The 15,194-nt window shown below is 35.3% G+C and overlaps 1 protein-coding gene across 1 annotated transcript in view; it reads right to left on the reverse strand.

The window, feature by feature from the left end:
* MGAT4C (MGAT4 family member C) overlaps positions 1-15,194 on the reverse strand; it is a 354,112-nt gene that overhangs the window by 135,480 nt on the left and 203,438 nt on the right. The gene's annotated exons all lie outside the window — the stretch shown is intronic.

The following is a 15,194-nucleotide window of genomic DNA, read 5'->3' on the forward strand; positions in this document are numbered from 1 at the left end:
ATAGGTGTCCAAACTCAAGATTCATGACTCCTGAGAGAATGAAATTTAAGAAAAATGGGACTGATTCTGTACTACTGATTATTCCTGTGCTATGTGGCTGATACTGCAATCACATGATCTTCATTGTCAACATTATGTGACAGTTTCCCAGACAGTCTCGCAATCCCTTGCTCCCTTTTCCACCCAGCAGCAATGAATTGACTCATCATATGGCTCTTAAACAGGGCTGTCAAACTGGTGTTGTCACAGCTTCATCCTGTGACATATCATGACTTTTCCCCTTTGCTAAACTGGGCATGGCAGAATGGTTAGAGTGCATTACTGCAGACTACTTTTGCTGATTGCTGTCTGTCTGCAATTTTGGCAATTCAAATCCCACCAGGCTCAAGGTTGACTCAGCCTTCCATCCTTCAAAGATGGATAAAATGAGGACCCAGATTGTTGGGGGCAATATGCTAACTCTGTAAATCACTTAGAGAGGGCTGTAAAGCACTGTGAAGTGGTTATAAGTTTGAGTACTACTACTATTTGCAGTTCTTTGTATTTTGTGGCTTTCTCCCACTTCTTCTATTCGGCTATCTCCAGATACTTGCAGCAAACCCAATCCAGAATTGTCTTTCTTAATGATAGTTGTTAAGTTTGGGGTGTCACACGCCAGGTGCTTGCCTGTTTGAACTTTATTAATATTGTTATTCCAAATTAGGTCATCTTAATGGCTAGATCAGTTTTGGGCTGAGAAAATCACAGATCAACTCCTCCGCACACTGTCTGTCCTATTTTGGTGCAGGAATGTTCTCTAGCAGCTTTTTAATTACTCTTCTCTTTGCAACATTTTGAGCCCAGGAATGCTGAGAGGCTGTTGCTATTTTACTTAGAATGTCTAAAAATTTTGGATTGCAGCACTGTGACACAGCTATTGTCATCCTGAACTCCTGTCTACTCTATGGACTCTCTGCCATTTGAACCACTTCACCTATCAACACTGAAGGATTTGGATACTGTTCTTCACTGAAAAAACAATGTGCTGGTATTCATACACACTAAATATACTAAAATGGGTTTCTTTTGTTATAAAGATAATAAATGATACTATGAAAACCTGTTTTGTATAAACATTGGATGGATAACTTAAGCATAATATAGGCAAACTGAATGAGGCAGAATATAGCACTGCCAATTGCTAACTTTCCTTAAGTCAATTTTGATTCCTGTTATCAACCATATAGTTCTTTTAACAATAATGCAGAAGTAGTTTGGTATTGCTTTTTCCAAGAAATTATTTTTTATTTCCCAGTATAGTCTGTAGTCCTGGTATTTTCTTAGGAATCTCATCTAAGTACTAACCAGCTCAGAATTGCTTTGCTTTTACAGATCAGCCAAGGTCAATTATATGAACCACTCTCGCTGAGCTATTACTTCCATTCTCAGGATCTCTGTGTGGTTAAACCTGAGGTTTGAGGAAATACTGCAAACACAATTGGTTATTCCCTTATTTTTTGTTTTGCTTTGCTTTGAAGCTAAGCATTCTCATTCTCTACAAAGAAGACACAGCTAAGTGAAAAATACAAAAAAAAAAAAAGACATAAATTCAATAAATCACTCCATCATTGCCCTGTGGTTCTTAAACAGAGTTGTACAAACTCAGGACTTGAAATTCAGGCGACTTAATAAACAACTTTTCTGTGGAGGGTCCAATACAAGGTATTTGTTAAAACGTACTTTAAATAGAAGTGAAAACTTCTCATTTATTTCAGGCTGAAAATGTGACTTTTGAGATGGAAATATATAGTGAGAACAAGATTCATTGACATGCAAAATAATATATTAGTGATCATAAAGATTAATTTGGACAACGGGGATGCCAATTTTGGAGGTTTCTAATGATTAATGATACAAATAAAATATAGTAATTGTTAAGGTGATATGAGCCATGATTAAAAGAATTATTTATGAAATAAAATCTGCTTAGGCATATCACATGTATAAATTATATTCCTCTGAAAATTTACTACTATAAATAGTCAAGGTGAAGAAGAGAGACACTCTCAATAGTGTGTGGTTGGTTCACTTAGCTACCACTTCTTTTTTCTTTCACTGGAGAATTTCAGAAGTCCACATACTCTGTTTTTTTTCTATGACATGTGTTAGGAATATGAGTCACCTAACAGCTATTTGGGTTAGAAATATATAAACCAGGATAAACATTTTAAAACTCTATCTTTAAGAAAATGCAAAACTGTAATTAGGTGTGGTTTCTCAAACGGCCATAAGATGGAGCCAGAAACCTGGGTTGTTTAGTCTGAGTCTCAGAAGAGAGTGTGAGTGTACCTGTTTCCTTCTGTTGGAAAGTATTGCCGTTCCTCCATTTTTCCTAATTGACTGATATTACTGGATTTGATGTAAGTCTGATACTGAACTGTTTTTTTGACACTGGACTTTGTTACTGAATTATCCCTGGATTGAAAAACTGACTGATTTACCTGTGAATGACTTTGGACTGCCTATTTTGAATTTTGCTTAAACCCTTATTGAAAGTAAAACCCTACATTTATTGTACAGTGTATCTGTGTGCTGTATGTGTATTATTCAAACACTACTCTCAAATACGTCTTCCTGTATGTGCTCATTCTCCTAATGGGGAGTTACCGCAATAACATGTTTCAATGTAATATCTTCCTCATCCAAACTACATTATTCCTTGGGAAAAAAATTCTAGTTCAAATGCATTAGTAAGGTTTTATGCATAAAATAGCCAGTTGTAATTCCTAGCCCTCTAAATAAATAAGCACAATTCAACCATTTTGTTTTGTTTTCCATTTAGTCAAGTTGCCAGTAATGATAGAGGAACATCATCATACATGTGTGTGTGTGTGTTTCTATCTGTACATCTTACCTGAATAGATTGCTCATCTTGAGTTCTTGCCAAGAGCATTTTTTCAGTTTTTCCCAATCTTAGTTTCCTCCAGTTGCATGGAGATTGCAACTTGCCTTGGAACAGATGTTTAATGATTTGGATGTGGATAGCAAAAATATTTAGCCCTTTCCCATGTCTGATCATTTCCCTGTCACAATAAGATCCATTGCTTCCTCTGACCTCATGCCCACTCATGTGGCCTGCTCCAAATGCCTTTTATGGATTCTTGTGGTCTCTTGAGCATTTTTCTGATAATTCAATGGGCAGCTCTGTCAGTTGTTACAGGCAACAGGAAGCGACCCAAGTTCTTGATTGGTCTTCAGTGACCTCTCTTGGTTCACAGTTTGCTTTTGCTGGTGACTGCCAGTGGACAGAAATGATAGAATTTGTTCTAGATAGAAGTGATAGTTGTTATTCCAGGAGTAACAGTGGAGAAAAACCAGAAATGAACTTGATCTATGATGGGTTTGAGCTCACATTTAAATCTATACTAAACAAATAAAAGAGCTTTCCTTCCCTTATTTCATTGGGGAGGACAGCTTGTTTAGGGTGTCAAATTCCCTTTATGTCAGGAAACATCTTGCAGGTGTTATGTCTATTAAAAGGAAGCAACTTCAGAATACCTAGAAAAAATAATTACTTAGATAATGTTCATCTATCATGGAATAAAAACTAGAACTATCTTGGAATAAAAACAATATTGGTCACATTTGATATAACCTAGTTAAAAAAGTTTATATCTGATTCATTTAGACCTCCCAGAGTCTTCAATACCATCCACAATAATATTCTTCTAGAATATTTCTGGGGACTGAGATTAGGGTAGTAGGGTCCAATGAATACATTCATTTCCAAGGGCAATTTTAGTTGGTGGTTGTAAGTGGGGAGAATTTAACCAAATGTTAATTGGTTAAATACATGTTGGTGTATTGAGGTGTAAGAATTTTAGGTTTTGGGTAATAAATGATTGATTACCATACTAATTAATAGTGCAGGAGATGTGCCAAACTGAGGTTAGTTGACTGGCAAATGTTATGCAAATGAATTATTGGAGCTGTATCTTGTGATACATCCATGAGCAGGATTAAATCTGTACTAACTGCTAACCATTGGCATGTCATGTGTCTAAATATTGAATTGAGTTATTTTATTTCACTTAATTTGTATGCTGCCTGTTCCTGAAGCTCTGGACAGATAAGTAGATCAACTTAAAATAATGAGCAAAATAATAAATCTACCCATAATATAAACAAAGTTGACAATATCAAATAATCATAAAAACTCATATACCTGCCAGATTTATGTTCACACAAAATTCAAAATAAACAACAAAAAGCTAAGAAGGAAATAAAGGCACACACCCTCCCTGCCAACATCCAAATAAGAAGGGATTAACAACAGACAAGCAATCAAGCAGAAAATAATACTTAAATAAAGGAACTACTCATCCCTACCAACACTTACTAAATCCCACACTTACTAATATTGACAATTGTTACATCATTGGGTAACAATTGTCTGCAAGCAAACAACCAAGCATCAGATAGTATCCACAGTTGAACCTTGGGCCATATTTATTCTCTTCTATTGGGGTATCCATGTCTTAACTGTTTTTCTGAAACACAGAAAGGAAAAGAAAATCCATGAGAAGAAAATTTCAACTAATGGGCAATAAGAAATTTCTGCTTCCAAAGTCCTGTTAGATGGCAATTGTATATGATCAGGAGGAGAATTGACCCTATTCTTTTTGATTAGAGAGGTTAATGAAGAAGAAGGCAGTCCCTCCTCTGTTTAGGACCATGCAAATATTTTAAGATAATTCAAGGTGACAACCAACACCTTCAACTTGCAACCAAATCTCTTGTATTTTTCAACACAGCATATTCTAAAATTTCCATCAGTTCCCATTGAAATTACATCTTAGACTGTCTGTTTGGAAGGAGGTTAGTGGTACAGTATACCATCCCGTGCTTTGCCTTCTGGTTGATCCTTGCAGATATGTTTTACTAATCTCGGTCTGTATATAGTGGTGTTTTTAGCCTTTGGATTTTATTTATATATAATTCCTATTTTGTTTTCATTTAGCATTTTGGATTTGGACATAACATTTTCTTTGCTATACTTATTCAGAATAGTTAGAATAACTCCTTGGATAAGAATATCTGGATGTATGGGGTTGTTCTTTTCATGACTATTTGGTAAATAAATAGACTTTTGTGATGTTACTGCTATGGCAGTTGGATGGGTGTGACTTTTTGGATGAAGTTGTGTGAAGATTGGTTGAGCTGAACAGTGTCTTATAGATAATTTATTTCTGTGTTTTATGATCTGATGTGCTGTAGTGAATACTCTACCTGACTCTGATTTCTTCCCCAAACCCCAAAAACTTTAACCTTAGACTGTCTACTATTGACCTCATCCCCTTCCTAAGAGGCCTGTAAGCGAGTGTGCACCAATTGTGCCTACCATCCCTGTCATATTGTTTCTTTTTATTTTTTTTATAAGTATCTATCTCATGTATTCAAAATTATGTTTATTCTTATACCTGTATCTTGTAAGCAATTGACAAATCAAATAAATACTAAAATACTAAAAATATTATTATGGCTGATCTCTTTATCTGTATGAAAAATTTTCAACTATAGATAAAGCAGAGGTGGTATTCAACAGGTTCTGAGCAGTTCTGGAGAACCGATAGTGGAAATTTTCAGTAATTCAGAGAACCAGCAAATACTACCTCTGATTGGAAATTTTACAGTATCTTTCCCTGCCATGTCCACCAAGCCACGCCCACAGAACTGGTAGTAAAAAAAATTGAATCCCACCACTAAGATAAGGGTAGCTGCAGAAAGAAAAGAAGGAAGGAAGGAAAGGAAGGAAAGAAAGAAAGGGAGGAAAGAGAAGGGGTGGGATGCAGCCTATTTGCAGAATTAATATTAACAGTACAATATCAAATTACAAGAGTGTACACTGAATCTTTATAAGAACAAATCAACCCAACCAACATAAAATCTTTTCATTTACGAAGAGCAAATGAATCTCTTGGAAGATTTAAGGGAATACATAAACTGTTGTTCCATACCCAAAATTAATTAACCAAAAATAACTTTTACACAATCCTAACATATTAGCATTACTTGGGTGAAGTGCATCCTTTGCATTACTTGTCAGGAAATATACTACAAGAATACACACTGGTAATCCACCATCTACCCATATGAACTCTGACTTTCCCATAGGGAAGAAAAGACAAAAGTAATTTAATAAGCAAGCTGTCATGCAGCAGCTGTGAAAAGTCTTCTCTCTGGCCATGCGTTTAGCTGCTTCTGTCCTCCTGATGCTTCTCAGACTCATCACTCCATTCATCCAAAACTAAAAATAGAAAGGATATGACTGGTCACTGTTCTTCTATTGGTTAGGTTTGGAGTTTTATTGGCTTTGCAAAAAAAGATAGGCTCAGTCATAAGCCACTAGACAACAGTCCAATTTCAGTGCTTTAAATAGCTGTAATACTCCAAAAATGCCTTTTGAAATAACCATGGTGGTGATTGTTGTGGTGGTCATGGTGATTATAGCAATTCCTTGAAATACTTATATTTTTGTTTCATGCTTGGATTATTCAAAAGAGTAATTATGAGATTGGAACATTTTAAAATTGATTTGGCATATTTTATCTTTATTTAGGTGACACCTAAATAATTGGAACAGGCATCCTGAATTTCCTTTAATGTATACCTATTCTTATCTACCATAGCATTGCTTGTCTTTGGATTTATCAGCCAAAGCACAGACTCTCTTTCCCTATGCCAATTTACTTATCAAGCTGTTTTATCCATGGGCAAACTTTATAGCCATTTATTACTGTATTTCTCAAAACACAGTAGAGAATTTTTCCCATTTGGTTATAAGCACAATTAAAAAGCTAATTCATCTGAAAACTTCTAAATTATAGATGAATGTGTTTTTTTCTTCTGGTGAATTATTACAGATTAATTCTGCTTATGTCTGGTAACATAAATCTTTTTCTATTGCTTTGCCTAGTTTTGCTTCAGTCCTGCCATCTTAAAGCAATGCATAGTAGAAAGCATTTCTTTTAAAAAGCCTGCTATCCATAGTCAAAAACTATTATACAACGAATGACAAAATCTTCTTGGCATTTAAAGAAATGTCAGTATATGTTCAAAATGATGAAAATATTAAGGGTTCAGAAAGAAATGAGTAGAATAAAACTAAATGAAGCAGACAGTAACAATCAGCACACTGAGGAAGATTTCAGTTGCCTCAGCTGGGAGAAAAGTATGTGTGTGTATACATACACACACACTATAGGCTACTCATTAGTTGTTGAAGTTATATTATTCAGTCTACTACATTAAATTGCAAAACTTCTTTTAGCTGTTTTCAATGACTGAATAAAAAATAGATTCTGGAAGATTTAAATAGCTTAAATATTTTCCTTTATTATCCCAGTTTTTAATGTGACAAAAATCAGAACGACTTGATATCCTGCACTAGATAGATGATAGATAGATAGATAGATAGATAGATAGATAGATAGATAGATAGATAGATAGATAGATAGTAGATAGAATTCCATACAGTATTAATATGTATTTTAATGCATAAAAACAAATATGTAATATGCAATGGTGGCTTCCACTGATTTAGCAGTATTCATCTTTGGGACAGCCTTCACTTCTCCCTTTATCACCTCTTGTATATTCTAATTTTGATTATATAAAGGGAAAAACTTGGGCGAGTTGCTTTAATACTGCAATCAAGAAGCAAACAATACCCCAATTAATGTACTGCCAAATAAGCCAACAGTAAACAGCCCAACTAAAGAACCAAGACCAATTTCACCAACACTGATAAGGCAAGCTTCCAGAATATAAAATTAGAGTAAACTCCACTCCTACTAGCACTGATGATGTTGCATAGTTTAAGTAATGAAACATCTGCATGAAAACAATCAAGCTCAGAAAGTACCAAGGATCCCTCCTTTCAATTCTCAACTCAAGCTAATATATTCTTTTCTAGATACCTATACAGAAAAGCTGGGTTTGTAGAAAATATTGGGCTAAATTAAATTGGATCACATAGGCTCTAGCATGTTAGGTGAACTGGACCGACAAACTCAGCCATAATACTTTTTAAAAATTTATTACGATATAAGGTGAACACAGCAAATGTATTTGTGGACTGAGCTTTAGCTGTAACATGTGGGAACTTAAGCAAAGATTTTGCATGAATCTGTGTCCTATTTAAGGCAGAACAGTTCTTGCAGTGGTAAACACAGCTTTGTCTTCAATTACTAATGTCTAGTTATATTGGAACTAGGATTTGAGAGACCTTGAGAAAGAAAGTGGGGTGTGGTGAGAAAAAAAATCCCAACAATGAATACATTTGGGAATAATGGTATATGCAGTTTGTTAGATAAAGCTGAGGGTTCTTTCTCCCAATTTTCCTGTATTTAAATTATTCTGATATTATAATAGGGCAAATGAGACATCATGTACTGAATTTGAACTACACTAAGTGTTGGTGTTGGGTATAACATAGATACACCAACTAAGTTTGGGTGAATAAATATATAAAAGCAAGGTTTGGGTGTTTGTAACTTGCAGCTTTAAGCACCAAACTGCTTGTAATTAACTAATTAAGGGTGCGGTTACAAACGGCAATAAAAGGCAGTAAGAGAAACGTAATCTCTCTCTGCTTGTTTTGTCTGCTTGCTACTGTTTGTTTGCTACTGTTTGCTACAACTGTTTGAATACCTGAACGAAAGGACTATTTCACTGATGTGCTGATATCCTGTGAATACTCAGCGTTGTCTTCAAAAGGAAAGGTATCAGAGGAAAAGATATCTTTACAAGCAGATAAGGATATAGAACTGACTAGTGAATGGACTAAGTTACTGAATGGATATATTTGTGAATGACATATGGACTGATTGACAATGTTTAAACTCTAATTGGATTAAACAACTATTTAAACTACAAAAACAGTGTTTGTCATCAGTGTGTGTAAACTCTAGGGCCCTTCCTCTCTCATTTGGCTGCCTGGCTTGACTGCTGCTGCACATTCTGTTTGGGGGTTTGTCCCCAATCACTAACAGTTGGGTTTGGCATAAGAACCTCATTATTTACATCTAAATAAGGACTTAGCTTTCAGTTTTTGATTCGTCACATTGAACCAAAGTGAAATTTTTGATTGACCATTAAGCTAGTAATAATAATTGAATATGCAGTAAAATTGTCCAGTTTACAACAATTAAATTAAAAGCTTGAGAGATAGACAAGAACAATTATTAACATATTTATGATTTTTGATTTATTGTCCATAAATTCACAATATCTGTTTAAACAATCACTTTCCACTCTAGTAATTGTAACATTCAATATCTTCTAACACATTTTTTAAAAATATTTCCAATGTCAAAAGCAGCTGTAAAACAATAAATCACTAAAGTACTAAAGTGGGATCCATAACTATAGATTCTAGAAATTAATGAGAGTTCATTTAGTTGTGATTTAATTAATTCCTCTTGGTTTGCTTTTTAAAATTATATTGCAATATAATAAGAAATAAATAAGAGGGAAAAAGATGCATTAAACAAAACAAAATTCAGTGAATTATAATAAGGAGGAAGAAATATGGCCCAGTCAAGCTTATAAGGCTGGTATCAGGCCTACTAGATGGACCAGACCAGGAAAATAACCCCACAATGAGGCTAAAACCACTTTATTGAGTTTTGATATCATAACAAGTCTTCTGGAAAGTAGTGTTGGACTAAACATTACTTTAATGGCCGTAGTAATGATAAGAACAAGTCCTAACTACAAGAGTGATATTGAAAAATGTGCTATGGATTTGAAAATAGATTTTCAAAAATCAAGCTATAAGAATAATACGGAAAGTGGTAACACAATTGATTTACCTTTGATACTGGCTGACGTCTTAATAACTAAAGAGGGCATGTGAATAATAAATCAAAAAAGTCATTTGGAAAGCTTGAATATCAAAGGGGACATGTTAAACCACTGAAAGTGTTCCTGGAAGAGAAAATGATAAGAAGTCAACTTGGGGACATTATTTAATAGGATTAATGATCAAACTGTTTAAAAAAATAAAAGGAGAAATATAAACTTATTTGACCAGTTAAAATATATGTGTAGTGGTTTCTGGCAACTTCTAATGGATGCTTATTTTAACTAGGACTGAATAATGAGGGGTTAAAGATCTATTTATAAATGGGAAAAAATATTTTGTTTCTTAAAGAAATTGATGAGTTGAAATATGCAATTGTTTTATTTGACTAAGGTTAAAATTATGTATGCATTAGCTGATAATTCGTAGCTTTTAATAGGAATGAATGGTGAACTTTTAAAATTTGATTATTGGTAAGGAGTGAGATACAGGAAGAAAAGATTTTTTGAAGTGAAATATTAGAGAAGGTGTTAAGTTACTGAAATTGTTTATACTTGTCTAAAGGAAGGGCTGAGTCATTTTTATATACATTTTCTTTTCTTTTTTCTTTCTTCTAGCTCTTCACACTTCTTTTTTTCCCTTTTCTTTAATTTGTATGTTTTCTTAGTCTGTATTAGTTTTTTACCTTTATATTTGTAAATTTTTATAGATAGTCCCCAACCCATGACCATAATGGAGCCTGTCCATTATGCTTATATAAGTGGTGACATTGTGAGACAACCTCATTTAACAATCCCACTCCTGCTTTCTCTAATGGGGTACATCATGGATGTGGGAGGCCCTGTTGAGTCCCTAAAGAAGGTAGACAGGCAAAGGTTTCCAATATTTTCCTGCCTGTCTGACTTTAGGATCCAGCTTCTGCTGCAACCATTTTCTGCATGTTTATGGTTTAACTGCTTTTTCTTTTGAGCTAAACCTTTTCTACAGCTCCTCAATGTAAACAAGCTGCAGGAAAAAATAAATTGCTTTCTTTCTTCTTTTCCTCTATTTTTCAGCCTGGCAATCACACATTAAGGTAAGTAATTTAGAGATTTTGCCACCCTCTTCCCAAGAATGCAGTAAATTTAGTAAATGAGGTAGTTAAAAAGAACTGAGATTGGAAGCCAGAGGTAAGAGTTGTTAACCTAACCTTGTGTGGCTTTTTCTCAGATAATATCACACTACTAACTAGAGCATACAAAACTTTTGCTAGACCAATATTCAAATGCAGCTCATCAGTCTGGAACCTGCATTACATATCTGATATGAATACAGTGGAGAAAGTCCAGAAATATTTCACAAGAAGAGTTCTCCACTCCTCTACTCATGGCAGAATACCTTATGACACCAGACTTGAAATTCTAGACCTAGAAAACCTAGAACTACGCTGCCTTCAGTCCGATCTAAGTATAGCATATAAAATTATACATTGCAATGTCCTACCTGTCAATGAATACTTCAGCTTCAACCATAACAATACAAGAGCCAACAATAGATACAAACTCAAGGTTAATCGCACTAAACTTGATTGCAGGAAATACGACTTCAGCAACAGAGTGGTCAATGTCTGGAATACTCTACCTGTTTCTGTGGTTTTTTTCCCCAAACCCCAAAAACTTCAACTTAAGACTTTCTACTATTGACCTCACCCCTTTCCTAAGAGGTCTGTAGGGGGCATGCATAAGCACACCAATGTGCCTATTGTCCCTGTCCTATTGTTTCTTTTTTATTCGTATCCATTTCATGTATTCATAACCATGCTTATATTTATACCTGTTATCTTATAATTGCTTGACAAAATAAATAAATAATAATAATAAAATAATAATAATAATAATAATAATAAAGAGTTAAGTTTCAGCCTCTAATGCAGGGGTGGGCTGATGGGGAGGAGAGATCAACAAGGTCTAGCCTTCCCAGATATTTTGTTTTATTTATTAAAGAAATATGTGCTTCTGGGGAAGAGAAGAGGTTAAACAGGACAAGGTTTTAGGAAGCTCATATTGTGGGTGTCTAGTAGCTGGCTTTCCCAAAGACTAGCAAAAGCCAGGAGAGGCTTGCAGTCTCCAGATGGCCAGCTGATCAGGGCAAAAAGCTCCAAAATCAGCCTCCAATTCCACAAGGAATTTTCAGAACACTAAAAAAGGCAGCTACTTCAAGGAGGCATGGGAAGTAGGTCCAAGCACTTAAGGGACCAATGGGAGCAGGATGGGGGTGGGGGGCAAATGACTGCAAGGGTGCTGCAATTGCAGAACTTTGAAACAGGTCATATGTTGTAACTTCGAATGACCATTAAGTGACCTGTCATATTCTGAGGTTTACCTGTACTTAAAAATATTTCATTTTTTAAAAACAGATTGGCTGTCACAGAACGTTGAAAGTCTGGTTGTGCTATACATCTTCCTCCTCCTCCTCCTCCTCCTCCTCCTCCTCCTCCTCCTCCTCCTCCTCCTCCTCCTCCTCCTCCTCCTCCTCCTCCAAGTTCAGTGAACATTCAATGGTTTCAGCTATTTCTGAATGTCTGGTTTTGAAAATTATTTAGCCCCTAGGCAAGAATCCCTGCACCATTCTGTCAAAGTCATCTTCCTTACTGCTTCCCTTGGCAGAGCTTCATTTGAAACATTTCAAGAAATGTTCAATATTTTCTGTAGAAATATTGGCTGAACTATCTCTATAGGGGCACAGAGTAATTGAGGGATTAATCTGATAAAGCAGAGTTTTGTCCTATGTACTATGTACTATGTGTTCAGTAGAAGATGGCTATGATGGCTTCAGATATCAAAATGTTTTCTACAATGGACTTTCTGAGGTTAGTTTAAACAACAGATGTTTCTGGAACATTTTAACATTTATATTTGCCCATTTATTTGTCATTTGTGTTCATGGCTACTTAGACAAAGCTAAAACTTTAGAATTGGAGTAATTTATCAGTAGGTTTTCCTCCTTGCATAATTTCACTAGGGATTATAGTGCTTGGAAGTCCCAAAGTACTTTAGCATCTACATTTTTGATTATTTTATCTATGTTGTGATCCTCCATTCTTGTTTGCACGCAAATAATATTTCTTGCAAATATTCCAATGGTTGCTACTTTATCATGATATTGTTTGTCATTAATCTGTGTGATTTTCTAGCAGCAGCTAAGTAGTCCATTGTTTCTTCAGCTTCTTTTCAGAGGCAGCATTTGCTATATGTCGCTGTTTTCTCAATTCTGGCTTTGTAAGCATAATTACATACAAATATAGTACATGTGCATAATTATTATTTCAATCTAATCTTGAACTGGCCTTTCTTGATACCCATGAGAGATTCATGGAGGCTATTACAGTCAATTTCTTGTAGGTTTTGGAAAGTGGAAGCCAGTTTCATGAAGCAAAACAATCTTGTTGCCTTGGAAATATTGAGAAAAGAGAAGAAAGATATGATATACCAAAGGAAACTTTTCCTTCTGCAATGATCAGTAGATTACTGTACTAAATGACAGGAGCATTTTAAGTAGTTTCTTTTAAAGCATGTAACCTTTTTAAGGTCTTTGTTTTTAAAAGAACTTTCTCCTTCACATTAACATTTTCTGTCCTTTTCATTAATGTGGCTAGTGATATTTGACAATATCTGACAGTCCAAATTTGACACTCCTAGTTTGATTTTCACAAAAGCAAGTTTTATTGATTGCTGCCATGTAATAACCTACATGGCCCCATGCTTATTTGCTAAATTGTTTTATCCTATCTTTAAGATTTTCCAATAGCTTTCACTGTCCTTACTATGCAAGGAAGCATCAGATGCCATAGCTTTTGCCTAGTTAATTGAGTAACTCTTTATAGATACTAATAGGTGATTTTATTTTGACCTTGTAAACAATTACACGGAAATAATAAGTAATTTTGTCAATTTCATGTAGAAATTAGGAATCATCTGTTTGTTTAATAAATGAAATGTACTGGCACTGTTGCTTGGCAGTTCAATTTTCAGTAGCTTTCTGAATTTTTTTTAACAAGGTCCTTGTTAGTTACTACAATATAAACTGATTTTTCCAATACTTTGGCTGCTTCCATTCCTGCTTACAAACCATAGACCGCACTTTCACTGCATCATCTTGTAAGCCTTTACACCAGGACTATCAAACTTTCAGCCTGCAGGCTGGATTCATCATGTGCTGGCCACACCCACACCCAATTTAGTGAAGGGGAAAAATGTCATGATACATTACGTGATGATGCCATGATGATATGAGTTTGACATCCCTTCTTTAAACAGTTTTTCTGGTATGTTTTAAATTTCGGCAGATTTGTGAACAACTTTTTCTAAGGCCCATTTAATTTCCCTTTCCAGAAAGTTTGGAGTTCTGTATCAAAACTTTATGAATAGTATTGATCTGGACATCATCTTTATGTAACTTTATATAAAGGAACACCCATGGGATCACCCCTCTCACCTGTCATCGCAAACCTCTACATGGAACACTTTGAAACACAAGCTCTAGAAAAATATGATCACAAACCCAAACTCTGGCTCAGATATGTAGATGATACCTTCATAATCTGGCCACATGGGAAAGAAAAACTGAACAACTTCCTCACACACCTCAACAGCCTACACCCCAAAATACAATTCATCGTGGAAACAGAAGCTAACAATCAACTTCCCCTCCTAGATGTCTTAGTATACAAAAAATCCAATGGCTCCCTAGGACACACCATCTACCAGAAGAAAACACATACAAACCACTACCTAGAAGCACTCTCACACCACCACCCAGCACAGATCAATTCGAGACACTCATCTCCAGAACAAAATGCTTAGCCAACGAACAACACCTAAAAACCGAACTACACACTCTCACTAACATACTAACAGCCAATGGATTCCAAAGAAAGAAGATTACCCACCTAATCCAAAAAGAAACCCCAACCAAAATCCAAGACAGAGAGCAAGAGAACGCCAAAGCCCTCCTCCCATATATAAAAGGCACTACAGACAAAATCAGCAAGGTCCCCCAAAAACACAACATTAAGACAGCATTCTGCACAAACAGAAAAATATCCACCATCCTAAGAAACCCTAAAGACAGAATTGAGTTAGAAAACCAAGGAGTATACAAGAAGTATACGAAATCCCATGCACCGTATGCCCCACCACATACACTGGACAAAACAACAGAAGAATAAGTGCACACATTGAAAAACACAAAAACTCAATCAAAAAAGAAGAACCGACCTCTTCCCTGGTCCAACACCTCAAAGCCACAGGACATGAGATTGACTTTAAAAATATCAGAACTATTGCCAAAACTGAACACTTCAACAACAGAA

Source organism: Pseudonaja textilis, chromosome 5 (genome assembly GCF_049901715.1).
Source record: "Pseudonaja textilis isolate UNSWEBS1 chromosome 5, rPseTex1.2, whole genome shotgun sequence".
NCBI lineage: Eukaryota > Metazoa > Chordata > Lepidosauria > Squamata > Elapidae > Pseudonaja > Pseudonaja textilis.